The sequence below is a fragment of the Dipodomys merriami genome, unplaced genomic scaffold, assembly GCF_024711535.1.
Source record: "Dipodomys merriami isolate MVZ:Mamm:240054 unplaced genomic scaffold, mDipMer1.0.p SCAF_337, whole genome shotgun sequence".
Classification (NCBI taxonomy): domain Eukaryota; kingdom Metazoa; phylum Chordata; class Mammalia; order Rodentia; family Heteromyidae; genus Dipodomys; species Dipodomys merriami.
In genome coordinates this window covers 239018-266671 of record NW_027204904.1, presented here as the reverse complement: position 1 = coordinate 266671, position 27654 = coordinate 239018, and the positions used below count along the sequence as shown (strand labels likewise).

The 27654-nt window shown below is 38.0% G+C and overlaps 1 long non-coding RNA gene and 1 pseudogene across 1 annotated transcript; both read right to left on the bottom strand.

Moving 5' to 3' along the window:
* Window positions 1-13588: 13588 nt before the first annotated feature.
* Window positions 13589-13688, bottom strand: LOC138803196 (U6 spliceosomal RNA; annotated as a pseudogene).
* Window positions 13689-16077: 2389 nt separating this feature from the next.
* On the bottom strand, window positions 16078-27426 carry LOC138803191 (uncharacterized). Its single transcript, XR_011364893.1, has 3 exons — window positions 27158-27426; window positions 21096-21146; window positions 16078-16267 (listed from the first exon to the last, which is right to left on the bottom strand). It is a non-coding gene; the product is annotated as an uncharacterized lncRNA (long non-coding RNA).
* Between the last annotated feature and the right edge of the window lie 228 nt (window positions 27427-27654).

The window sequence follows — 27654 nt, the reverse complement described above, 5'->3', positions numbered from 1 at the left end:
GAAATTATCTTTGATATCTCTTAGGGTTCTTCTCCCCTTTGTCTGGAACTGCTCTGTTCCTGGGCCCACATTCAGCAGCTTATTCTGAGAAGATTTGTAACTATTTGCTAGCCAGCTCTATCCACTGCCATCTCCACCTCAAATTAGTCTTTGGTATCAGTATGAGTCTGGTCAGATGATAGAGCCAGCCTGGGCTGGCTTTGAACCCTGATCCTCAGACCTCAGCCTCTTGAATAGCTAGGATCATAGGAGTGAGCCACTGGCACCCGGCCATCATTTCTTTCCTCCAGGAAAATTTAGGGGGGTGGAATAGCACAGCAGCACATACATTTGATAGCAACTGCCCCAGGGTGAACCAGATGCTCAGATAAAACCACTGACTTTGATATTGCCTTTGGTATCCAACAGAGTATTGTTGGAATTAAGGTCTCAGTGTGTGATTCTGTTCTGGTGTGGGTAGTGAACAGCACTTACAATTTGTTTAAAGAGCCTCTTGGTTTCATCCTCATATAGGCGGCAGGATTTTGAGATCCACCCCAGAAAGTATCCCCTACTGGCCAGTTCCATTGATGAGATATACATACTCTTCCTTCTCCATCACCTGGTACAACCTGATGGTGTGTTTGTGCCATACTTTCTTTAAAATGTCCACCTCATTCTTTAACTGATGACTGGAGGACTCTCGCTGTTAGGCCATGGTCGCAGGATTCCCCCCCCCCACGCCCCTCAGGAAGACTACCGAGAGTCAGACTCTACAGCTGTTTTATTTAAATGGGCTACAGCTTGGGCCTAGTCCTACACTCTGACACAGCTGAGCCTAGGAGGAGACCCCCGAGCTAAGGATTTGCAGGTCTTATAAAGGCACACAATCAATCAGGTGTTTGGATTACCACCGTGTGTTGCTTTGCTAGACAGAAACATGCTACAAGTGGTCACTGTCTCAAACTTTAACCTTTCATTTCCCCCCTCCCCCTTGATTTATGGTCCTGAGCCACAATCTTGTGGCTCTGGCCCAAAACTAAACTTCAACAGCACTTGATCTGGAATGAGTATACCAATAACAATCAGCCCATTTTTATTTTCTTGAGGCGTATGCGGAGGGATAGGGTAGGATGCTTGGAGACTTCCCATGTTTCCCCATGATCATCCAGGGAAAAGGGGTCAGCTGGTCTGGCATGGGAGCAGTGGATCCAAACAGCAATGCCATCCGCCTTAAGGGCAGTGGGTGTAGCCAGTAGCACCATGTAAGGTCCCTTCAATCGTGGTTCCTGAGATCGCAAGTTGTGCCTTCGAACAAACACCTACTCCCCTGGTTTAAACAAATGTGGGGTAGGAATAGAAGCAGAATCATATAATGCTCTAAGCTGGGGCCACATACTCTTATGCACCAGCTGTAAATAGTCAAGCTTACACAGAAATTTAGTATCATCCAAATTAGCAAGCAATTAAAGACAAGCTGATAGGGTGAATTTCTTATTCTAAACAAGGCAAAAGAAAGGAGAGACACCCAGTCTGCACCAGTCTCCAAGGCCAATTTAGTTAAGGTCTCTTTTAGAATCCGATTCATTCCTGCCCTGAACTCTGGGGTCTATAAGAACAGTGCAATTTCCAATCCGTCCCCAATGCCACGGCTATTTGCTGACTTATTTTGAGACAAAGGCCGGTCCATTGTCTGATCCATTGGGGGATGGGAAGCCATACCTGGGTAGAGTTTCTTCCAGGATCTTCTTAGCCACGACGTTTGTGGTCTCATGCTTTGTTGGGTAGGCTTCAACCCATACTGAAAAAGGTGTCTACAAAAACTAGCAAATTTTTATATCCAAATTTTCCAGTTTTAATTTCTGTGAAGTCTACTTCCCAATACACACCTGGCCTATCTCCATGGAGGCAAGCTCCTTTTGTAACCGGCTGATTGGGGGCATTGGTGAGCTGACAGGCTTTACAATTTTTAACAATGTCCTCAATGAGTTGGTTCCCTTGACTAATTTTTACTTCTGAGTGTCGGAGCAAGTCCTGCATTCTTCAGGTTCCCATGTGAGAGACCCGATGGATTCTCTTAAGAATCCCCTTGCCCAATCTTTTTGGCAAGGTAAGTTTCCCCTCACCAGTTTTCCACCAGTCTTTGTTTCCTTCTCTGCCCGGGGGTTTATAGGCCTTGGGAATTTTCTTTATCCACTACAATTCTTCTCGGGAATACTGAGGCTCAGGAGGCAAAGCTTGTGGCCCTAGGTTTACTAGTGTCACTACTTCTGCTCTGGGCTGGAGGGCTGCCTCCTTAGCTGCCTGATCAGCCAAGTTATTTCCTTTGGTTATTGAATCAGTTCCCTTTTGATAGTCAGGGCAGTGCATAATGGCAATATTTGCTGTTTCCCCTAAGGCCCAGATGAGGCTTAAAATTTCTTGTTTGTTTTTAATAGTCTTTCCCTCAGCTGTCAGCAGTCCCCTCTCTTGGCAAATGGCTCCATGGACATGCATGGTGGCAAAAACATACCGACTGTCTGTGCAAATGTTTAGTCTCTTCCCTTTTCCCATTTGTAGGGCTTTTGTTAGTGCCACTAGCTCTGCTCTTTGTGCAGATGTTCCCTGGTGCAGTGCTTCTACCCACACTATTACAGTGTCCGTGGTGACTTTTGGGCCCGCGTACCTTTTTCCATCTCGAATGAAACTGCTGCCATCTGTGAACCTGGTATGCTCAGCATGCGATAGTGGCGAGTCCAACAAATCTGTCATATTTTCCTTGGCCCAGTTTCTCTTTTCATGCTCCATTTTACGTTCTCTGTCCTTCCTTTCCTGACTTTGCTCCTCTGTTTCTCTTATTGTAAACCTTTTCTGCTGTGGCTACTAGATCCCTAATAGACTTTTCACCAAGGCTGTCTAGAGCCTGCAACTTTATGTCTGGTGCAGCTTGATCTATATAGGCAAACATAATCATCTGTGTCGACTCCTGGTCTCAAGTTCATATGGGGTATATTGACTAAAAGCTTCCATGAGACGCTCAAGATATGCTGCTGGACTTTCACTTACTCCCTGTCTTACATCATAAACCTTGGCCATATTAGTAGGTTGGCAAGCCGCTGCTTTGAGACCTGCCAACAGAGCTTGGCGGTAGATGAGGAGTCACTCCCTATCTTCAACTATATTGTAGTCCCATGTTGGTTGGATCTCAGGAAAATAGGCAGCGATCAGGGCAGGATCATTGATGGGCTCTCCTGTGGGGCCACGGATATGTTTCTGGGCCGCCTCTCAGATACGTTCTCTCTCTTCAGTGGTAAAAAGAACCTGTAAAAGCTGACTGCAATCATCCCAAGTGGGTTGATGAGTAAAGAGAATAGTTTCAAGCAAACGAATTAAATCCTGGGGTTTCTCAGTAAAGGGGGCATTTTGGATGCACCAATTTTATAGATCACTGGTAGAAAATGGACACTATTGGGTTGCTGTTGACCATTCACATCCACAGTACCTATGGCATGTAAGGAAAAATCAGCTGCATTAGATGGGGGGTGATCCCACTGCAGCGTTGAGTGACTGGCCCCTCAAAAACTTTAAGGGCAGGTGCCAAGTGTTCTATAGCTCCCTCCTCTTCTTGATAATTCTCAGGTTCTGCAAAAGGAACCTGGGAAGGGGAGCATGGGTGAGGAAACATTTCTTCTTCCAAGTTATCTCCCTGAAAAACCAGGGGGTACACTTTCTTTTCCTCTTTCTTAGTTTCTTTTTGTAAGTCTAGGAGGCTAGATGGAGTGTTGCCCATGGTTTCCAGTCCTGTCAGTCATAAAGTCCAAAAAACAATAAACAGCACAAACAAAACACATGCAGGCCTGACAGTTACAAAAAAAAAAAGCTTACAAAGTGGAGATCTCCCAAATTGGTCTGCTGACTCCTGTCATGGCGGGGTTCCATACCCATGCCCCACAGCAGAAGAAGCAGTCCCATGGTGGGCGAGTTGGGCCTCTGCTAGGAGGCTCTCTTGGTCAGTTCCGGCCCAACACCAAACCAATCCTCACCCCACAATTCACATGCCAAGGTTCCAAGGACCCCCCCCCCCCGCCCCACAGCGGGGTTCCAAGGACCCCGCCCCACACAGTGGGCTTCCAAGGACCCCTGCTCCACACAGCAGGGTTACCCCCTCCCCAGAAGAGGATCCTGGATGTCTCCCAGTTCCTCCAGGGTTGTCGTGCAAGTGGGCCAACTTGGACAACCCTTTACAAATTTGAGGGGATATCCTCACAAGGGAAAATGAAAGTAAAACAGACAAATGAGAGGACAAGACAAATTAACAAAGACAGCCCTGTTTTACCTTTGGAGTCTGAGGTCTCGGGGGTCTTTGGGGGGTATCCGAGATGAGCCCCACTAATATGTTATGCCATGGTTGCAGGACACTCACAGCAAAAAAAACACCGAGAGTCAGACTCTACAGCTTTTTTTATTTAAATGGGCTGCAGCTTGGGCCTTGTCCTACACTTCGACACAGTGGAGCCTAGGAGGAGAGCCCCTAGCTAAGGATTTGCAGGTCTTATAAAGGCACACAATCAACCAGATGTTTGGATTACCACCACGTGTTGCTTTGCTAGACAGGAACAAGCAACAAGTGGTCACCTTTCATCCCTTCAGGAGTATTTTAACTGCCACTTCCATGTGTGTGAGGTGTGGATGGCCAACTTCACTTGTCTATTGGTATCATGGTCGATGAGCTCTTTCATCTGGTATTGATTGATGATCTCTTCATTCAAGAATATGGAGGATGATTCTTTGTATTCTTCCATTCTTCTGCTATGATGGTGGGTAGCAAGTATACCTAAAATCAACTAAATAAAATAATGGAAACCCAGAAAAAAAAGAAATAGCAAAACCAAACAACTCATCCCCCCAAAATCAGAAAAATAATGAATTTTGTTTGAATCAGTCCAGCGTTTCACCAATCAAGAGCTCCTAGATGTGTTAACTGACATAGGTTGGAGCACAGTGGCTTCCTATATACCCTGCATGACCTCTCAAAACGGAGCTATCACAGCCCATCATAGTGACATCATAGAAGAAATGGACCAATCAGAGTCTGGGCCAGTGAAGTCAGAGAAAATGGAGCAATCATAGCTTGCCAGCATTGATACTCTAGCCCATAAGCTTCAAAGACTGTTGCTAAGGACTCCATGTGGGCTTGAGGCTGCTCTGGTCATTGTTATGCCATTCCTGAAACTACTAGGACAGTGGTCAAAGTCCTCTGATCTTGTAGAGGACTCCTGAATCTCATAAATTGCTTCTGTGGAGACACTGGCCAATAGCCTCCATTCTTGATGGCCACCTTATCCTATATTTGTTCCAGCAATGACATGGCAAGAAGATCTCCGTCCTTCTCAAGGACAGCTCTCCTACAACTTGCTCCTGAGGGGACAAGGTCCAGGCTGTCTTTTTTTAAATTTTTTTTTTTGGTCGTGGGGCTTGAACTCTGGGCCTGGGCGCTGTCCCTCAGCTCTTCAGCTCAAGGCGAGCGCTCTACCACTTGAGCTACAGCGCCATTTCCGGTTTTCTGGTGGCTTATTGGAGATAGGAGTCTCACGGTCTCTCCTGCCCCGGCTGGCTTTGAACCGCGATCCTCAGAGCTCAGCCTCCTGAGTAGCTAGGATTACAGGCGTGAGCCACCAGCACCCAGCCCAGGCTGTCTTTGAGCCACAATCCTCACAATTCACTTTCCGGAGTAGGTAAGGTTATATGCCTGAGCGATCGTTAGTTACTTAGCTCATTTCTCACATTTGGGGGAAGTATATATATTTGTTAGAAAGGTTGGTATTAGATATGTCCTTTTAACACCTTAAATTTGTTGCTCTTGATGTCTAATTGTTAATCTAGTGTCTGATTAGTAATTTGTCATAATATGATTGAAGATCCTTTGTGTGATGAGTTGTGTCTCTGTGCTTTGGGAGGTTTCCTGTCTTTGACTGTTTAATTAGAATGTGTCTTAGTGTGGACCTGTGTAATTATGTTAATTGTCTTCTTTAAGCTGCTAGATTCCTGCATAGAAGGGTTCATGCTTTCAATCAAATTTGGGAAGGTTTTGGTCATTATTCCTTCAAATACTATGTATTTCTTTTTTTTAATCACTGTATGTTATACATTGTACATACAATACATATTCACATTGTATATTTGAATATACATATATGCCTACATATTTATATTATATATACATTTATATACATATATTTTTTCACATAACTTCCACTTTTGTGATTGTTTATGGTAGGAAGTCTAGATTGATCTCAGCTACTCCATCAGAGTTAGACTTAGGAGTTTTCCTTTTTATTTCTTGGTGAAAATATGCATTTCTCGGCAAGGATATCGAAACCGGTACAAATCAGAGGTAGCCTTGCGTTCTCTCTCTCTCTCTCTCTCTCTCTCTCCATCTCTCTCTCTCTCTCTCTCTCTCCCTCTTTCTGATTTCCTGCCTCTGTCAGCTCTCTGAGCACAGGACCATTGCTTACCAAGTTGTTTTAGTGTGTGCTGTGATCTACTAGTGTGTGCACTGCCATGTTCTGCTTCAAACGTCACCATGCTACACCTGGAAGAGGAGCTTCTCCAATGTCAGCCTGCATGGGTGTGCCTGCCTCTTTCTTCAGGTCGGAGTCTCCATAGCTACTAGGGTGGCCTTAGTAGATGCCCATGTGCCAGGACTGCTTACTGCTGACTGTGGGCTACTCAAGCACAGCCTCTTTATTTACCCAAGTCAGAAGTCTGTGTTGGATCCTGGGGACACTGGCCTATTGGTGACTATACTAGGAGCAAGGCTGTGGGTTGCAGGAGCCTCAATGTGGCCTGACATCTGGGGAAGAGAAAGAATAGGTCAACTCTAAAGGGAAAAAGAATGAAGAGAGAAAAGAAGCAGTAAAACCTTTATCAATTAAAAACACAAGAGTTTGGAACTGGAAAAGCAGCGGAAATATTCTAAATAATAAAAATTGCTAACATGGATAGAAGATGGATCACATTTTGTCATATATAATTTTGAAAAAAAAAACATACTAGGAATGAAAATTTAAAAGTCAAAATTAAAACACTATTTGGATTATAACTAGACAGTATAGCTCAGTGGTAAAACATTGGCCTAGCATATGTGAAGCAATGGTGTGATCTCCTAAGCATTACAAAGTACACACAAAGCACACACACAAAAACCACATGAACACACACACACACACACACACACACACACACACACACACACACACACCACATACACACATTTGGAATATTGATATTATCATATTAAACAGAGGAAATTATCACAAATAGAAAATGTAGGTTAATATATGAAATAAGAATATTTCTCGTACTATCTAAAAGTTTAGTAGAAATAAAATAATCACAATACACTTGGATTCTTATAGATTAAGTAAACTGAAAATTAAGCAATAGAAGACATGAGAACCTTTTCAAATAAGTTTTAAATAATAAACATTTTGAAACATGTATCCTTTTATTTTGACAAAAAATTGATGTTAGTGGTGTTTTAACTCAAGATTTAGAATATTATAACCAGGTGCTCTATATCTCTCTAGGGGTGGCTATATCTCTAATCATTTCACTCTGAATATTTTTATGATAAGGTATTATGGTTGCTCTGTCTCTCCCGAATTACAAACCCTATTTGCACTTTCCACCGTAGCTAGAAAATAGCAGCCACAAGTCTCCATGCCCAGTTCAAACTTTTTTTTTTAATTTAAGTACAAATATTTCCAAAAAGTCACCAGGTAATGTAACTTTTCTTAATAAAGTATGTGCTTCTTGAAAATACAGTATTTGTTACCTGGACAAATATGTTTATAACTATAAGAAATAAATTTATTTAAATTTGCCAACCGTATAAAAATTCAAAAAATAATTTTAAATATTCACATCATAAATATTTTAAAAGCAAAATATATGTGTCTGAATAATTTACATGTGAAAAAACAAAGAAATTATATTAACTAATCCTACAACTCTGAAAAAAGAATTACCCTAAAGAAACAAAAGAAAATATTTAAGTTCAAAATTTGAAATTTAGAAAATAAAATGAAGTGTACTCTTTAGATGACTTATGTAACTGTAAACCCCCTGCATATAAATTTTCTTATAAAAATGCATGAACAAAGAAAGAAAAAGTACCAATTGATTAATAGCAACAGCAAAAGAATCAGTAGTTCTTTTTTTGAGCATACAAAAAATCGATGGAAGAGATAACAATGTTCCTTCCATAAGAAATGTACTTATTTATGTAACTGTAACCCCTCTGTACATTACCTTTACAATAAAATTAAATTGAAATTAAAAATAAACCAAACAATATACGAATTAAGGATTCATATAAACCATTGGTTAAAAACTTTGTAAAAAACTGCACTAAGTACCCAAGGAATATATTTTGATGATGCTACTTTAATAATTAAACTTCAGTAGAGAAGCAAAAAGTGTAAAAACTGTTACAAAGTAATAAATCAGAATATGTTACTATTCATAATAATCATAAGCTGAATTTATAGTGATAGTCAAATATGTAAGAAATGAGACAATTTTCCATACATTTGCACTTAATAAGTGAGAAAGAATTTTCTAGGTCTTTTAAAATATATCTTAAGTTTAATAAAGAACCTATTCTGTCACATCATATGATAATCAGATAAAGCTGATATTAGAGCAAAGAACAGATTCTACTAAGTTTTTGTATGTTAATGTATATACTTATTTTGGTTGTGGGAAATTGTGGGGATTTCGACTTGAGTTATTGCTCTTGCTAGGCAGGCGTCATATCAGTGGTTAATTTTAGGATAGGGGTTCCCTTTCCACAATAACATGCACCTGATCTGTCATTTTAGCCTTCCCATCATCAATGGCATCAGAGTTGCAGACCAACTTGTCTAGCTTCCTACCTTGGCTGGCCTGGATTCCGTAGTTCTTCCAATCTTAGCCTGTAGATAGTGCAGTGTGGTGGAAATGATCCAATGCACCCAGCTATAGATTGAGAAGGAGGTCCACTAAACTTTTGGCCTGGTTCTATTCTCAAGCCTCCTCAGTAGTTAAAAGTAGAGGTGGAAGCCCCTGGTGCCAAGCAGTAAGAGTATTTTTTAAAGTAACTAGACATATACATGACTTACGCTTGTGATTACCTCAGGAAAAGAATAAAAGAGCAGTGAAGCATAGAGAACAGACAGAATTTTAACTAGCTACTCAGAGGCTGAATCAGCTTAGGTAGCTACTCAAGAGGCTGAGATCTGAAGGCCACTGTTCAAAGCTAGTCAAATCATGAAAATACATGCGATTATCTCTAAAAAACCAAAAGTGGAACAGTGGCTCAAGTGGTAGAACACTACCTTTGGGCACAGAAGGTTAAGAATAATGCCTACTCAGTATCAAGCCTCAAGAATAATGAATGTATGCATGAGCACATGCACATGTGTGCACGAGCGTGCACACACACACACACACACACACACACACACACACAAATGAGTATTTCAATGTGAAGTTCTTTAATTTTAAACTTGCTGTACTTTATTTCCCTGTATTAGTTCACAAATTAACAAAATCAGCTAAGCACCTATTTACATACAACTCATGTTTCTCTAAAGTCTACTCTCTCTTTGGAAGTCTGCTTTTATTTGACCCAAAAGTAAATTATTCAGGAAGTCAATTCATCTCTCTCAAGTCTGTTGTATTAGATGATTTTTAGGTTCCTCCTAGGAATATGATTTTGTGTAATCCTGCATCAAGCAGCATATTTCTTTCACGAGAAGGGAAGACCCTGTCAAACAATTAATAATAGGTTTTTCTCCACCTGGCGAGCATCTGTAGTTTTATTAACTTCATAAAATTCATGATCTGTCTTTGTATGCCAAAGACTGCTATGCAAATAAAAAGATCCTTCTCAGAACTTAGCATTTGTATACTATTCATAGGTATGAGGTGTTTAAATATTACTGAAATTTCTTTGGAATAAATAATATTCATCTTGACTATCTTGAGAAAGAAGAATTGGTTTCTCAGCACTTTAGGTAAGAACATGAGTGTAAGAAACAAAAGGAAAAGTGAAGAACAATAATCCATATATTCAAATCAAACAAAACAACCCAAGAAAACACAAATTAATTCAGTACTCAAGAACCTGCAGAAAATGCAAATTAAAAAAAACTATGACAAGCTTATGAATATCCTGACTACATGGGAGTGAACTGTTTTAAGGATAGTGCTTAAAACCCAGACTGGACAGAAAGATCTGTACACAGTGCCATGCACCTGTTATTTTAAATTCCAGGAAGAATAACATAAAGTGTACTGAGCCCAAAATCAGATACAAGTAGGAAGCCAGATTCTATCTGAAAAATAATCAGGATAATTTAAGTCTGAGGACATGACAAAGTGGTAAGAACAACCATTTTGGGGGCACAAGACACTCAATTCAAACACTAATATTATGGGTATTAAAGAAAAAACTATGATTTTAAATAATTGGAATAAATGTAAGATTTGAGTATTTGAGTGGAGAAAAATCCATGAGAGAGATAGAATGAACCCACATTGCAATACTTTCTACTTAAGTGATAATGTTTTGTGGTACTTCAGACAAAACAGTTACCTTGCAAATGGGTATGGATGTGCACTTGGGTGACGGAAATACTCTACTTACACAGGGGTAAATTAAATAGATTTTTTGGGATAGATTGCACTTCTTGAACTAAGAGCCTAGGTGATGTCCCTGAGCTTTTTCTCTCAAGGCTACCACGCTACCACTTTCAGCCACAGTTCCAATTCTGATTTTCTGTCGGTTGTTTGGAGATAAGAGGCTCATGGACTTTCCTGCCCAAGATGGCTTCAAACCACAATCGTCAGATCTCAGCCTCCTGAGTAACCAGGATTCCAGCCATGAGCCATCAATGATTTTAATAATTTAGTAAATTGTGCAGTTCCAGAAGTTATATATTATCTTTATAACCTGTGTAATATATGTGTGTATGTATATATCAATGCATACGGATAGAAATATTTTAGCATATTTTTGTATCTACAATAGATTTATGAAATAATCCTTCATTATAAAATAAAATGGTAGCCGGTCGCCGGTGGCTCATGCCTGTAACCCTAGGTACTCAGGAGGCTGAGATCTGAGGATTGCAAGTTAAAGCAGACAGGAAAGGAAAGTCCGAGAGATTCTTTTTTTTTTTTTTTTTTGGGTCCGGTCGTGGGGCCTGAACTCTGGGCCTGGGCGCTGTCCCTCAGCTCTTCAGCTCAAGGCTAGCGCTCTACCACTTGAGCCACAGTGCCACTTCCGGCTTTTTTCTGTTTGCTTATGTGGTGCTGAGGAATCAAACCCAGGGCCTTGAGCATGCAAGGCAAGTGCTCTACCACTGAGCCACCTTCCCAGCCCAGTCCCAGAGATTCTTATCTCCAATAAACCACTCAAAAACCGGAAGTGACACTGTGGCCCAAGTGGTGGAGTGCTCGCCTTGAGCTGAAGAGCTGAGGGAGAGCACCCAGGCCCAAGTTCAAGCCCCACGACAGACGAAAAATAAATAAATAAAAATTAAATTAAATGGAAACAAAAGTTAATAAGGAGCAAAACACAGGGAATTGTCACACGTTTCTTGTTGTTCAATATAATATGAATTGTGAGAATCAGTTTGGGAAAATCATCTCTACTTTAACAAAATGGATAATAACTATTAAATCCAATTCATCTATTTGCCCTTATTGTGCATCCTCACACATGAGTGTCAAAATCAAACCACAGTTTCTGCCTTCGTATTTAACTCACCTGTTATAAGTTAGAGGATAGATGAAGTAATCAAATAAAGATTAAAATAATAGTAAGTGAGGCTATGAGTTAAAGCTGAAAATGATTTTAAATATGATAATAGCTAATTGAATTGCATATTTCTTACCTTTACACTATTGTCATGTCCCTCATTCCCACATTAGAAAAGTTCATAGAAAGTTCTCACTAAACGCATTATCCTGCCCATGTAATTGTAACTCCTCTGTACAGTATGTTCACAAATAAAATTAAATTAAATTAAAAAAAATAAATAAAATATAAATAACCAAAAAAAAGAAAGTTCTCACTAAATAATATGTACAATTATGAAAAACACTATTGAAAAAATATGGGCACCATGTGGTTTTAGCTTATTTTGACCTGTAGGGGGTAGTGTGTTTTTGAGGATTTGCAATACGTTCTAATGGAGATGAAGAGAGGGATGTGCTTATTCTGGAAAACTGGCTAGAAGATTGTTCCCAGAAAGATAGTGATGAATTCTTCCAAAAGGTTACAGTAAAATCACTTTCACAACCATGTTCACTGCTGCACTATTCACTGTAGAAAACTTATGGAAACAGCCCAGATGCCCTTTGGCAGAGGGATGGTTAGAGAAAGTGTGGCACATATACACAATTGTATTGCACCCATCCATTATGAAGACTGTTACATTATTTGCAAAGAAATGGATAGATCTAAAAATATGTTAAGTAAACTAAGTCAGAGACACACACACAAAGGACCCATGTTCTGTCTCATATTTGGAAGATAGAACTTTATACAAGTTTTCACAACAATGTCAACCAAAGCATTCTATTTGCAGAGAATTTAAAAGGTGTATTTTCTTATAAAATTGAATTTTTAATCCACCAAAATGAATACCAGGAAACTATCACTTAAGATATGAGGGGAATTCAAAGGGAAGGATTAAAAAGAGTTATGGAGGAAAAGAGTGAAGGCATAATATTCAATACAGATAGTATGACAGTAGAAAAAATTAAAGTGGGGTGAGATTTGGAAGGGTGTGGTGAAGTTATGTAAAGATCCATTGTACTTAAAAACTGATTTGTTGAATGGAAATTCCCTTGTACAATTATTTAAGATAATAAAAATATAATTAAAAACAATGGAGACACTTTATCTTAAACTGTGTTCTCTTAAGCCATGAGTCAATATAATAGTTTCCTCCTTAGAAATGTTCTTTGCAGGTATTTTCCTCACAGTAACAGAAAAGTGATCAACACAATGCATATCAATACATTACACTGCACATCATAAAGAGAAACACTATAAATTCTATTTCCATCTCTTTTAAAAATAAAATTGTTTGCTATATAAATTGATCAGAGGCATGGATTTTGTGGCTAGTTAGTTCATTGCACATGTCTCTCTTCCTCTCTCTCTTTCATGGTTCTCATAGATAATATGATTGCTCCATAATTATCCTAACTTATTTTGCTTTTATATTTTTGGTTGCATCATTTCACTTTCTGCTCTGCCATTTCCCAAATCATTTACATAGAAGGTATTATTTCCTATTTTCTCATTCCTAGAATAAGCTGCACATGAAGACACCATTGGTCCTCATTTTCAGTCTGTACCTTTTAATACACAGGAAAATCTTTCCTCTGCTTTCTATCAGTTCTCTACTCTCCAGTTAGAATAATTTAGAATAGTAAAAATGGAAAAAGAGAAAATAAATCATTGTGAAAAAACTAACTTTTAATTATATGAATCGCATGTGTTGTTACACTTGTATTTTTGTAATCAACTTTTTAATAACTGTTTTTCATTTCTTGCATCTGAAGGATGAAAAATATGGAATACTTCGCATATTTTCATATCATCCCTGTCCAAGTGGCATGTTAATCTCTATATTGTTGTAATTTATGTATACGTGCTGCCGAAGCATGTAGTATCCTGTAAATTTAAGTAGTTAATGATGTAATCTTTATACAGGCATATATCCTTGGTTGCCTATTTGTAACAAGGAAACCTTATTGTTACTAACAATGCTATTGATCTTATTTCTCTGAAATTCTGTGTATAGTGGAAAAAACATATTGTTCGGTAGATTGCTCACAATTGCAATTATTTGCCAATGACTATTTTAAGTCTTTTTCATTTTAAATTTCATCATATTTTGTAGCCTTTATAGCTAGGTTCAAAGATATGGCTTTTCAAGTACTTATTTATCAACTGAGTTAACTTCTTGGAGCTAATGGATTCAAAGTAAGCCTTGTTGAAGAGCTACTTCTAAACTTTTGCAGCTTAAAATTTCCCAAATGAGGTCTTACTGGCACAAATGTCTACTGACCCTTTACCCTTCTTCCATGTAGTAACAGACCAACCAGAATATCTTACCCTGACAGCAAAGATTATCTTACTGGAAAAAAAAAACTAATCTTAGTTACAAGGGATCATAGAGAAATAAACAGTTCTGACTAGAAAGTATTTTATCAAAATATAATTGTTTATTATACCTACCATTTCAAAAGTAGCTAAAGCCAAGAAGGTGAAAAAAAAATTGTTCTTATGCATGATTACCTAATGTCCTGACCTGTCTACCATCCAACCAGGCAGGAACTTACACTACTGAATTTCTATCGCCAAATATTTCCATAGCTCCAGGAGAAGTCCATATTTTTCCTTGATATTAGGCCTTAAATTGGTAATGTTTTAATCACAGTGTTTCCTCTTGCCTCTAGGCTGTAAATCTACAAATGGTAAAGCTTTAGGTCTAACTCTACCCAACTCTGAGGTAGAGATAATGGAATAATACTGTAAAACAGAGTTGCCTTTGATAACCTAACCACAACAGAACAATGAAAAACATTTCCTTAGATTACATACAGTTATATATTTTATATTTGTATGTGCTAATTTTATGTTTCACACAATGAAACTTGCTAGAATTAATCGATAATTTGACAAATAATTTGATATTTATTACAATAAATAGATAGGAATATAAATAATTAGGTTTAGAATATTTATTAGAATATAAGAAGTATCAATGCAATGTCTTCGATATAAACTTGTGATACCTTCTAAGTGTTCTTAGTCTCCTGAATTCACATGGTAAAAAAAAATGTTGTTTTCCTTTAATCTGTAAGGGATTTTACTCTGCTGCTCTGTATATTGTTTTGACTCGCTGGACTCAGAATGGTTTTCCCCATATTTCTGATCATACCCAAATTTTGCTGATATGATGTCCAAAAGGTATTATTCTTCTACAGGATCCACGCGTCCTAGGATCCTAGGTCCTAGTTATCTGTATCATCAGATAAGAAGGGCAAGTATTCACACCTAGGCCCATGCCACATGCCAACAGAAAGTAATTGAAGACTCATCTCAACTCCTCATTTCCTATAATAATTCAGGGCCCCAATTACACAGGATTTAGCAGTAAGCAATTGTGAAATGCAAGGCAACTTAAAATGAAAGATGAGATCACAAAATCTGAGAGAAACTACTGTAATTCACACTTTCAATTTACAGATGACCAGCCCATATTAGTGAACAAGATCACAAATGTCACAAGAATATTTTTAATACCCCTCTCCTAATGATTAATGAAAGATTTCAGTCCAGTATAAGTAGGCCAAAAAATAGTTCCTGGAAGGATAGATCCATAATTTTTCTACCAAGGATAGGAAAACTTGACTTAGAAGTCAAATATAATTCAGAAAAACATGCATGCCAGCAAGTGCTTTACCACTGAGTCACCTTCCCAGCCCCTCAAATAAACTTTTTAAAGGCACATTCGCCAAAATGACATTTGACGATTGGATACTTAGTAACATTACAAGTTTTTCAAGTGGAAGGAGCAAGTTACAATAGAGTTGATTTATTATCCTGCACTAATACCAAACAGGTTCAACCATTCCTTAAATTATAGAAGTAGTAGCCCCGACCATTTGTGTTGTTCAGTAGATGCCTTCCAGAAATGTGTTACCTAGATCAGCCTCCCATATTTCAAGCCTAAACATTAGCTAATAAAGTAAATTTCATCAAATAATAAAGTACATTTTAAAAGATCACGAATAGTTGCCTTATCATATTGTTTGATGTTTTCCTTAAGAAATTTGACTTTAAGTCTTGAATATGGGTACTCATGAGAGATGTGACAAACATAAAATCTGTCTTCTATTTCTATCATATTCCTCCACAGTAATAAATTTTAGTTTTCTTCTTTTCCCAAAAGTTATACGTAGTAGAGAATATTATCCCATGTAAAGTAAAATAATCACAAACCATTGTACAAAGCCATTTATAAAAACTGGTAGTTAGGAAAACATTCTAAGCCATTTTTAAACTTTCTTGTTGAATAAAGATTAATCTTCCAAATGGATGAGAATAAAATCATGTCTAGGTGCTTCACGTCTCCAGTCTTGCAAATTGTTATTGCAGATGAATTAATTATGGAAATATAAGCTGATATCAGTTCAAGTATATGCAGGATTGAAATGCCATAGAATGTATATAAACCTGTCAAAGTATGAACAGACAGTTTAACAGAATGACTATCAAGAAGTTGAAACCAGAGAAGAATATTAGTAAAAACAGAATGAATGAAAAATGAAAAAGTGGCAAGCACAACTAGAATACTCAATGTACACATGTGATAAAGGAAGTGGTAAATCTGAAATAAATCTTGGAGAAGAGGTTGGTTGAGAATGATAGAAGGAGTGACTCTGATCCAGGAGCATTGGACAATTACATGGACATATTTAATTGTAACACAATTGCACAACCTTTTGAAATTTAGTTAAAAGCACAACAAAAATCAAACACATAAAAATCACAACCAAACAGCAAACTCTACAGAGTATGAATATGACCTCTCAAAATATTAAATAGTTAATCAAGGGCAGTATGGGAAAAGCAAACCAACTGTTCAAAGAGGGCAGTTTGGGGTAGGGGAGAATTTTGAACAGATTTAAATAGATTGTCTAAGGTTATAAATCACCTACATCTGCAGCAAATATTTTCTAATGGGAGATCTCTTTGAACTGGATATTCCAGTCCTGAGATACATTTGATAGCTGGTGAATATAGAATGGAAGAAACAAGATCAAAACCCATTACTCTGTTGGAGAGAAAACAGTCCTCTATGTTTTCTCTCATCTCTCTTTACTACTCTTTTTCATACTTTTCAGTCAAGTGATTTTGAATTATATCTTTCCTTCTTTGTTCTGGCAAAATAATCGGTCAAAGTAATTCACTAAAGATTATTTGCCATTTTTTCTATTATGCTGTTTATTTGTCCAAGCGAGTCCATTAAACTTCCCTCTTGCATTTGGTTGCCACGAAAACCCAACATCTATGATAATGAGGACAAACTCTCAGGTAAAACCTTTTCTCCAAAAAACCAATCCAAGAAGCTGTGATCACAAATATTTAGCTATACTGTTTTTTCTTTTACCTTGAAAGTATTCTTATGTCTAAAGTGCCCACAAAAATAAGTACTCCACCACTTTTTGGTTCAATTACTTCTAACCTCAAAGATATAATTTGCTAACAAGATGCTTAGAGGAAACCGAAGAATACTCCACTTTTATCTTCTCACCTAAGACTCTCGTTAGATACCATATCAGGAACAGTGAAGTTATTCTTTTCAAAATTACTTCAATAGATTATTTTTCTCTTGGTCTTGCATTTGCTTAACAAGATGTATGGAGAAGAATAGAGTTAAATCACCGATACCTTGGATGACAGTGTCTGTTACAAAGGACAATACTTTGATGACCTATTTCTATGTCCTCCTCTTAGCTCATACCTGATTTCCAATTAATCACAGCTTCTTGGGTTAAAGTCTAGTGAAGTGGAAGGACTATAAGACCTCCCCCACTGCTATGTCTTCATGGTTTCTCTTTTAAAACTATTTTATTTGGATGTGGAACTTATTTTTATGTCTTCATTTGATCTAGTGTGCATTGAAGTGAGACAAATAGGCTCTGTAAAACCACTTTATGTAGGTAAAATATTAAGACAATCTATTTTAAAAAGTTTTGGCCTCCCTCCATTGCTGAAGCTAATACGCTTATCTAGGGCTTCGAAGAATACTGTTTTCTTACTTTTTCCATTTGCTCTTCTTTTCTGATCCCAAAACTTTTTGGCTTATGTAATAAGAGAAGTCTTCACAGTCTTATGTTAATAATGATATTATATTTTTGAGCCACTTAGAAATGTGAAATCATTCGTTTGAAGTATCCAATCAGATTTTTTTCTGTGTTTCAGTGCTTTATATGCAAAGACATTGTGGAAAGTATTATAAACAGAAAAGTGTAAACCCATTATCTTCTTTCATTGTGGAGGGCACTTTCCCCTAAATAGTTTGAACACAATTATCTTTTTCAGAGAATTACTGTTTAGTAAGTAAAGGTCAAATCACAATTTTGATGTCTTTTTTTTTTTTTTTTTTTTTTTTTTTTTTTTTTGTCGGTCGTGGGGCTTGAACTCTGGGCCTGGGCGCTGTCCCTCAGCTCTTCAGCTCAAGGCGAGCGCTCTACCACTTGAGCTACAGCCCCACTTCCGGTTTTCTGGTGGTTTATTGGAGATAGGAGTCTCACGGTCTCTCCTGCCCGGGCTGGCTTTGAACCGCGATCCTCAAATCTCAGCCTCCTGTGTAGCTAGGATTACAGGCGTGAGCCACCAGCGCCCGGCTTTGATGTCTTTTTTTAAAGAACTTTGAATTTAAATTCCACTACAACCTTGTTTCACACAGTAAGAGTATATTTTTTGGGTAAGGAAAATTCTCAAGGTAACCTACAGGATTTACAGCAAGGTTTGTGAGGTTTGTCTGTTTAGTGTGAAAAAGAGCCATCTTCACCCACATCACTCCCTCTCATCTAAGTCTCCATGGATTTCTTTGCATGAAAGCCTATTCTCCCAGGCAATTTTATTTTTTTAATAGGCTAAGTTGTTAAAAAGTTTGAACAATTAAAATTTACCTGTCATAACTTTAAAACTCTTTTTAAATTCCTTTAACAGAATCGCGAATTCACCAATCCTAATTCCATCTTTACCATATTAAACAGTTAAAATGTTGTTTTCATGATATCATGTCCATGCAACTATTATTTTCCAGGGCCTTTGTTATGTTATATATATGACCATATATGCTGATGCTAAGCAAAATAAAATCCAAGATATGGAAACAGAGATTTTTATTTGCGGTTGTTGTTTTTAATGTACTATGTGATTTCTATTTTCTTTTGACATTTTTCCCTATGGCTTATTCCCTGCTGTATTTGATTTGGATACCCTGTGTACTGGTATACATTTACCTTAATTACGGAAAGGAATAGGAACAACAAAATGTTGAGAAATAGGACAAAGGGCAAACCAATGCAATAGCAATGCTCTCAAGACAATATGATGAAAATGTACATTACAACTTGTGAGGGGTATTGTGGTGACGGAAAACTGAGAAAAATGAGAAAGGGGATAACAAGTTTGAAACGTTATGTATTCACTACCTTACAATTACTGTAACTCCACTGTACATAACTTTGACAAGAAAATTAAATTAAATAAATAAGCTACATGAAATAAAGTTTCACTGTATTGGTATAGTAAATATTATTATTTTTTAGTAACTTTTAAAAATCAATACTATTTGGCATTAAATTTGAATTAATTACACCTTTTTAATCAGAGGGCCATCAACTTGAATGTTATCCAACTAGACAATATTTTCACAATATACTTGCCAATATTTTGAAAAAAGAATAAATTTAAACTTTCTCATACAAAAACAGTAAACAGTTTCATTCAATGGAAACCCATAACTTTTAAAAGTAAATAAGTTGTTAAGAGGACAGAATATATGTGTTCTTCAAAATTCCTATGACTAATATCTACTCATTTTCAAATTCTGAACATTCCTACCTGAGAGATTCAAAAGAATACCTGTTTGCATGTTATGTAATTCTGCAATAGATTCATATTCCAATGGGTTGCTACAGATTGAGAAATAAACAGAAAAATAGCCACATTCTGGTAAAGTATAAAACTATGAAGCATCTGTAATAATTAATTTTTCAAGAGTAAGCAATTGTTTATCAGGGTAAGCTATTATTTATGTGACCATCAATCCGAAGACTTATGCCATAAAGTCATCATAGCCCAACAGTTTCCAAGGTGTAGGGTGCACCTCAAAGGTTCCCTTAATTTACAACACTAATAGCTTATCTTTATTGTGAAAAATACTACACCTCTGCTAATGTGATGCCCTCCATGTTCTGGAAAGAACACCACAATAAACTGGGTTGCATCATTTTCCCACCCCTAGTATTCTTGAGATCAGACCATTTGCAAATATTATTTATATTTATACTTTTTTAATTACCATAGATATTCAGGATGCTAAGAGCGCAATGTTACAGTTCAAAGCAAACCCAGGCAGGAAGGTTCCTTAGATACTTATCTCCAATAAACTTCTCAGCAAAAGCCAGACACAAGTGGCACTGAGATTGAAATGGTAGGGCACAAGCCTTGAGCATGAACAGGCTCACAGACAGTGTCCAGGACCAGAGTTCAAGCACTAGGACAAACCAATAAAACAAAAAAATGAAAACAAACCCCCAATCTAGCATTTTTCTCATTGTATACAGAGGCACATAATTAAGGGAATTGCTTCCTGTGTTACATAGGTAGAAGAAAAAGATGTCACACAATTATTCTCCTCATACTATGTTATACCAAAGCTTCAAAAAATTGCTTTTGATAAATTTATAAATTAATATCATGCATTTCTTGGCAACTCTGTCTACATTATTCACATTATCATTTTATACATGAATTGTTGGAATTATCTATTAACTAATTTCTAATTATATCTCTCTTGAAAGAATATTCTAGGCAAGTAGACTGCAAGAATCATTTGTGAATTTGTCAATTAAACCCTCTATTTAAAAATAATTTTGGGGCTGGGAAGGTGGCTCAGTGGTAGACTGCTTGCCTTACAGGCATGAGGCCCTGGGTTCGATTCCTCCACACCACATAAGCGAAAAAACTCGGAAGTGGTGCTGTGGCTCAAGTGGTAGAGTACTAGCTTTGAGCTGAAGAGCTGAGGGACAGTGTGCAGCCCCAGAGTTCAGGCCACACAACTGACAAAAAAAGAAAAGAATTTTGAAATATCTAATAGAATATGAAATTACAAACAAAACCAAAATATTTATTTTAAATCTCAATTCTAATTTAGCAACATTTACAAAGTCCTACATTAGATAAACTTTGCTATTTCTCCAGGCTTAAGCCTTTGTAATCCTTTATCATTTCTTTGGAATCCAACAGAATGATGATTACTTACTTTCTCAAATTTTGGAAGGTAATCATGAGTCATTTTGCATCTAGGAATGTTCTGTAATGGAGAGAGAATTTAAAACACAAGTGAGGATTATATATGAGTTGCATTTCAATAGGAAACTTGACTTCGCAAAAAATGACAAAATTAGCCCAGCATTCCAACTGTGTATTCCTTTCTTGTTTGGTTTGTTTTATTAAGACAAAATTATACTACCTGGTCCAGGGAAGGTATCACTATGTAATTCCACTCTCTAATCTTCTGTTTTAGTCTGAGTGCTAGAATTCTAGGCTTATATCACATTGCCCTGCCATAGTTTCTTGTTTTATTTAATCTAAATACAGATTACCAATTCTGAATTTCTCCAGTGATATTACCCACTACACTGCTCAGACTGTTCCTGTACTATTTTCAAATATTTTCTAACATTTGACACAGGATATGAACATTTTCAGATGCACCTGCGGGGTCTCTGATTCATTCCTCAATGGATCCGATACCTTTAATAATGATTACTTGACTCTCTTATTATCTCTGGTCCCTACCTATGTAATATTCTCAAACACTTTTGAAAAAAGTAACTTGAGGACTTTCTAATATTAAAAATTATCACATAATTCTAGTCTTACTCAGGACATATTTTCTATTGTTTTGTAATTTTTCTACATATTATGAGAGTCATTTGTGCATTTGTGTGTGCACATATAAGTGCCTCTGTGTGTATGTGTATGTTTGTTTATATGTACACAAAAGCCTCAAGCTCTTATTCATAAATCTTGCTCATGACTGGTATTCCATCACCTGAGCCATTCTTCCAATACAGCTTTTGGCTCCTCAATTATAGGTACTGTTGCAAAGACTGTTCTAGCCTAGCTGGTTGCAAACTGAACTTCCCAGACTCCATTACATTCTTAGGTTTTATTTCTCCAGAAGTATCAACTTTTAAGCTATAAACATTTTTGTGAGTGTAAAGTCTATGCTGTAGCCGAGGTTTTTAACTCAAGAATTAAAATAAAGATAGATTAATATACCCATTACATATCCTGAGTGTACACTGTTAGAAATGTGATCGTAAGCTGAGTGGTGGTGAGATCTGAGGATTGGGGTTCAAAGCCACCCCGGGTAAGAAAGTACTGGAGACACTTTTCTGCAATTAACTACAAGAAAACTGGAAGTTGCACTGTGGATCAAGTGGTAGAGCATTAGCCTTGAGCTGAATAGCAGAGGAACAGTGCCCAGGCCCAGAGTTCAAGTGCCAAGACCACCAACAACAACAATAAATATATAAGGAAAGAAAAAGAAATATCATCTTAGCCAGCAGTTCATTGCTAGTATAAGCCCTGTTCTCTCAAGATGGATTTTTTTCCATTTAAGTCCATGCTTTTATATCTGACTTGCATTGGAACCAGAATTATACTTCCATTCTACTTTCTACAGAGTTGTGTGATTAGCAAGTGTGATTTAGAAAGGGAGTGGCTTCATACTTCGTGTTCCACCTAGGAGTAATGCTTTCTCTACATCACTCCAATAAATCTACATACTGGACTTGGCTTTATTGTTTCAATGTTGTCTTATTTGTAGAGTCTTCTATAGTGTATTGAACCCATATACTTTAACACAGAACTTCTCTTTCTCCTATTATTGCTATAGTTTCCCTTACTGTTAATTCATATACACGGGAAATAATGTGCTGTACATACACTCACAAAAGGAATGATCTGAGAACCTTCTTCCCATTTACAATTCACTTTAATTTACAGAGACCTTAAAAAGTTTGAACTCAATATACTCATGGATAATATATTTATAAGCAATATAATTTTCATATTTTCCCTTTACTAAGTTTTCTCTGAAACACGTGTTACCTCATGTCCAAAGGTGTCCTTGTGTTATTTCAGTGAAGCCAGTAAACATTTATTATACCTCAAGCAGCACCATCAATTGTTACTGGAAGTAATGGTAACTGGATGTGGAAACTGATCCCAGGAGAGGAATGGAACATAGAGGAATGACAAAGTTCAAGTTAACTTGTGCTTTCCTTTTTACTGTACAAGAAAAGAATCCCAAGGCTTGAAGGAAACTCTGTTCTTGACTTTTTCGAATATGTTCTTTACTCATATAAAACTTTTCTGTAAAGTTCTAGTTGAGAGTATTACAAAAATAATGTGCCATTTGAAAGCCATCATAGAACAAAAGGAAATAACGTTTAAAAAGTGTTCTACTGCAAAGAAACAAAGACATGGAGGTTTAAAGTGCTTTATGGATGGATATTTCACCCCTGAGAGGAATCTCTATTTGCAGGAGTCAGTTATCAATTTCTTTAGTCTGGTCCTGAGTTCTCCAGAGCAATAAGGATTCCAGAAAAGCAGGATCCAGTGAGTATGATCACCAAAAGGAGCCTCTTATCAAATGAGTACTCCTTTAAGGAGGGTCCCAAAGAAATATCTGGGTTTTTTTGTTTGCTTGTTTGGTTCGTTTGTGCTGGTTCTGGGGCTTGTACCCAGAAGCTGGACCCTGCCCTGAACAATTTTCTTTCCTGCCCACCTGCCCCCAAAGCTAGTACTCAACTGCTTGAGCCAAAATTCTACTTGTGCTTTTTTGGTGTTTAATTAAAAATGAATTTGAGAGACTATCCTGCCTGGGTTAGCTTTGAACTAAGATAGTAAGAAAGCTAAGTGACATCAACTGAATAGACTTCTCTTTTGAAATAACTAATATTTGATGAAATTTTTTGTAAAGCTAATATTTGACTATTTTTAAAAGCAGAGAATATGTCCAGCAAAGAAGCCATAAAGTAAGTAATTCAGCAAAAGTAGGTGCATTGAATCATTTTGGAATTTATTTTTCTGCTTGGGAAGATTATTAATTTTGTCGTTCCTTTGGGGGAAACAAAGTCATCTTTCACTTTATTTGTTGGTCATGGGGCTTGAACTCTGATCCTGGGAGCTGTCCCTCAGCTCTTCAGGTCAAGTTGAGTGCTCTACTACTTTTGCTACAGAACCACTTCCGGGTTTCCTGTGCTTAATTGAAGATAAGGGTCTCATGGGCTTTCCTGACCAGGCTGTCTTTCAACCACAATCCTCTGGTCTCAACATTCTGAGTAGCTAGTATTACAGGAGTGAACCACCAGCACCTGGCTCATATTTGCATTTATGTGCACTGAATGACACTATGTAGACAAACAATGGAAATTTGAACCAAATGATGCCATTGCAGCTTTTCAGAAAATTTGAGGTAGCAATAATATGTCCTCCTTTTCCATTCTGTTACATTAATGACTCATTAGCTATGGGATCCCTCCATTAACATCCTCTACCATCTGTATTGGTGTATTTAGTATCAGGAAATGTTCATAGAGAAATATAGAAAGACAGATTTTTAGAAAGCAAAGGATATCGAGTATGAAAGAACAGCATAGAGAGAGATACATTTATCACACAGAGATTAATAACTAGCCTAAGAGATTTAGAATGCTAAAGGCAATGAGGAATAAGCCTAGTTGAAAACTAGTTCTTCAATAACCAAAATTGTTTTCTAGAACAATTTCTGGTATACCTTAGTTACTATCATTTATTCCTTCCATCTGGAGTTATTTTTTCTCTTGTGTCACAACTGTTAATTAGCCTCTGCCTTTTTTTGCAGTCACTGACCAAAAAGGTTTCCAAATGTCACTTAGATTACCCTTCTCTTTGTGATTAGCAGTGACCACACAAAATCCTGGAATCTTTGAATTTCCAGAATTAATCTTCACCTGAAATCTAAGCACATTACTGGCATTAATTGCTGTGACCTAATGACCAAACCTTTTTTTTTTTCAAAACATTATTATAAGTAAAATTCATGAATTAGGGACTACTGTCAGGTTTCAGTTTGGAAGGATTCTTTATTTTGCATTTACTAGTTTTTTCTTTTATATTGTGAAAATACTGTACAGAAGGGTTACAATTAAGGGGCAAGATGAGTACATTTCTTATCAAGCATTGTATCCTCCTCCTTTGGTTCCCCTTCTGACCCCCTCCCATCCTCCATCTGCCCCCAGACCCAATCCTCCTTCCCATCCCCCCCACCAAAGTTGTAAAGTTCGTTTTTGACATAACGACTTGCATATCTCATTGTTGCAATGGGTCCACCTGTATCCCTATTTAAATGACGTGTTTTTTCCCTTCCCCTCCACAAATTATATCATTATCAAGTACAGTGAAAGCAAGGGTTATACTCTGGGTGAGGGAAATACAAAACAACCAAGAAATAATTTTATAAATGTGTTAGAAAAAAATCACATGAAAGAAAAAAACATTTAAATACATATCTTAGGGTTCATTTCCCTAACAGCAACTTATCTGATCATTTCTGCTTGACTCAGACATACACTAGTTATTGCAAATAAGGGAAACCCAGGGCTTTCTTTTTTCCTTCCTTCCTTCCTTCCTTCCTTCCTTCCTTCCTTCCTTCCTTCCTTCCTTCCTTCCTTTCTTTCTTTCTTTCTTTCTTTCTTTCTTTCTTTCTTTCTTTCTTTCTTTCTTTCTTTCTTTCTTTATTTCTTTCTTTCTTTCTTTCATTCTTTCTTTCTTTCTTTCTTTCTCTATTTTCCTTTCTTTCTGTCTTTCTGTCTTTCTTTTTTTGCTCAAGGCTAGCCTTCTACCACTTGAGGCACAGCACCACTTCCAGTTTTTTTTTGTTTATGTGGTAATGGGGAATTGAACCCAGGGTTTCATGCATGTTAGGCAATCAATGTACCATGAAGCCACATTCACAAAGCCCTAAATGACTTTCTTAAGATGGCATTACATTTTCATTCCATAACTATATCATAATTTTGGCCAGGTGCTAGAAAATGATGTAAAAAACAATACAATACAATAAGTCCAGGAAGGTTGGATGGAAAATGAATAACCATCATGGTCTAGCCAGGGCACAGAGGGGCTTACGTCATGGAGCTGTTTCAACAGTCTGAGCTAGACAGCTCCTGACCCACAGCCCACTTCCTCAATGAGAGGGCTACCTTGGGTTCCAGGCACATAGGGACACTGGGCCACCTCATCCAGAAAACATTCCACCAGTTACTATGTGAGAGACGAAGAAAGAAAATCAGAATTATGCTTAAGTTGGGTGCCAGTGGCTCAGAACTCTAATCCTAGCTACACAGGAGGCTGAGATATGATGATCATGGTTCATAGCCAGTCCGGGCAAAAACGTCTGTGGGACTCTTATCTTCAAACAACCACCAGAAAACCGGAAGTGCGCTCAAGTGGTAGAGCACTAGCCTTGATCTGAAGAGCTTGGGAACGGCGCCCAGGCCTAGAGTTCAAGACCCACAACTGACAAGAAGTGATTCCCACCACATCAAGTGGACTGAATAGCACCCATTGTCCCAAGGAGCATGGTAGAGAAGTCAGGCTGAGCTTCCTGTGACCTTGAGGTCATAAGTAGGTCACCCAGCTTCTCCGTGCATCTGTTTCCTCAGCTGCAAAACTCAACAGAGTGAAGGATCCCCTTCCTCATGGGGATAGGGTAATGATGAGAGCCATGTTTTGTTTCATAATCCCACACCTGTTGCACAATTAATAACAGACCCCACCTGAGCCTTTTCCGGGTATCTTCCTGTCATATGCTCACAGAATTGCCGAGAACCTTATCTGAAGGATGCTCCCTCTGTGCCTAGCCATGCTCCACAGAACCCTCTGTATAAATCCCTTGTTTCCTCACAACTGTCCTCTGAGGAGACTGAAGTCTGATGGTTTTGGCACTATCCAGAACTTCATCTGTGGTCAAGAATCTGCTGGCATGGACTAAAAGTTTGGGATAATCTATCTAAACCAATAACTGAGCATGGCGCTACATGTCTACCATCCCAACTACAGAGGACCATGCTTGGTGGAGCATACCTGTCACAGATAGGAGGACCCCGATCCAGCACAGCCTGAGTCTCTATTGAGTCTCTTTCTCAGAAATGCCCAAGACAGAAAGGTGGCTCCTCAGAGCCAGGGAGAGGAAACAAGCAGGGGGTCAGGGGGACCCCAGTGGAGTGTCTGACCAGCTGCAGGGGTAGTGTTGGGGCAGCCACTCACCTGTGCTGCTCAGAGAAGCTGTTGGCAGCTGTGCCAGGTGGGAAGACCAGTGATGGAGGTGGCATTGTGGATACATGGGCCCAGAGCAGAAGACCAGGGGCAGGGACCTGGTTGGGGCCTTATGACTGCTGGCAGTGCTCCATTGCCTGAGGTTTGAAACCCAGCACCGCAAGAAGTGGGGAGGGAGGTGGGGTGCTGGTGGGAGCATCAATTTCCTACTATACTCCAAACTCTCCTCAAGTCTCTTGCTGATCACTCAACCACCTCTACCTTCCTCAACTTCTGGTAGTGTTGTAAACAAACAGAGGGAATCCTAGTGCTCCCCAGCATCATAGAATGCGGGTGTGGTCACCATTCTTGTATCTCATTGGTCAGAAAGGAGCATGAAAGAATGGGGCTGTAATCCTGTGATGCAAGCAGTATGGGCAGAGCAAGATGACAGCGGCTCGCCTAGCCTTTATTCCCAGGGAACTCTGTCCAATGCAGTTGGGGACAAA